Source organism: Trachymyrmex septentrionalis, unplaced genomic scaffold (assembly GCF_001594115.1).
Source record: "Trachymyrmex septentrionalis isolate Tsep2-gDNA-1 unplaced genomic scaffold, Tsep1.0 scaffold86, whole genome shotgun sequence".
Classification (NCBI taxonomy): domain Eukaryota; kingdom Metazoa; phylum Arthropoda; class Insecta; order Hymenoptera; family Formicidae; genus Trachymyrmex; species Trachymyrmex septentrionalis.
In genome coordinates, this window is record NW_017306049.1 from 1,213,538 (window position 1) to 1,215,235 (window position 1,698).

Genomic DNA, 1,698 nt, shown 5'->3' on the forward strand with positions numbered 1-1,698 from the left:
TAAATAAATTTAAATAATAGTCCTTAAATTTCCAACATGTTTTGATATCTTAACTATCTTTTATCAATAAATATAATAACATTAGCTTTATTGTGTTTGAAATTACAATTTTTTTTTTATGCTCTCGACTTTTTCTTAGGATATAATAACGATACACTTTTTTAAGTAGCTCTAACGTACCCGCGTCAACCTCGACACACATATATATACTCTCATATATACATACATACATACGCACGTATGTATATGATGCGCAAAATCCGAGCAGCAACATTTTGGTGCGCATTGGTTGCGGATGTTGGAGGTAATTGAACAAAAATGTATAGGGTGAATAGATAAAGCCTTATCTTACGAGTTGTAATGGTGATTGTAGTTGTAAGAATTGATCAATCATAGTTCAATATTCTTCTCTTTGGCTGTGATTAGTGAACTTTTATAACTACAATCACTTACAATTACGCAATTGTAGAATAGGTTTAACTTAATTGATACTTTGCAATAAAAAAATCGTACAAAGTTTTATTTTTTCAATTAGCTAGAAAAAATTCCTTTACATATGATGAGTATCATGACATTTGCGAAAAAAATTTATTGTATCTCATAGAGTGCGTCAACCTATACAATTTTTTGGAAATGTAATACAGCTTTACTTTTTTAAATACGACTTTTTACGAGATTATATTTACTTGAAATTATACAAAATTTTGGTATAAATTTATGTTGCAATAATTTTATTGACGAGTGTATTTAACGTTGTAAGCACCATTAAGGTTCTAATAATTTCTTCTTTAATGCTTCTAATAATTTTCAAATTGCAAAACGTAGTTCGTAAATACGCAGAATTTGGAGACACGCTATCATGATCATCACGCAAGATACACGCAGATGAAAATCAACCACACACAATGACAAAAAAAATATAAATTTTCATTCTGCATTTATGTTTGAGAACTATGTTTTGCGATTTGCGAATTATGTAGAGGCATCTTTATGATTAGATTTTGACATTGATTTGAAGATTTCGATAATATTGATATTTTAATATAAGAAATATCGTTGCAAATGTTGTGCTAATATTGAATCAATATTTTAAAACATTAAATTATATATTGCGACATGTAGATTTAACGTCGAAAAAACATTGCAAAAACGATTCGTTGAAGTAATCTTTTGTAGATGTTGCAATATAATATTCAGGAATGTTGATTCAACATTTATTCAGTATCATATAAACTTCCAAGAATATTATATTAGGTTTCCGAATTACTTTTTGTACAAAACTAAACGGTAGTATGTTCAAAGTATATTTCATTTACTTTCATCTTGGAGCCTTGGGGGCTCCTCACTTAGAAATATTTTATTTTATACAGTTAAAGAAATCTTATAATACTGTGTCTTTTATTCCATTCTATATTTTTTAAAAGAAATATTACTCTGTCGCGTTCATCTAGTAGCGGTCCATCTACTGCTCCAGAGCGACTTTAATGTTAATTTGTTTAATGTTGTTGCAACGTGATAGCAACATCAACAATCAATATGGAAAAATTAATATTCAACGTTAAAAAAACATTCACATTTTAACATTTAATTACTTTTTCGATATTTTGTGCTGTATTTATAAAATATTTGGAAAAATATTAAAATATTTTTACACTTTTTTAAATGTTAGGAAATATTATACTATTGTTATAAATATAT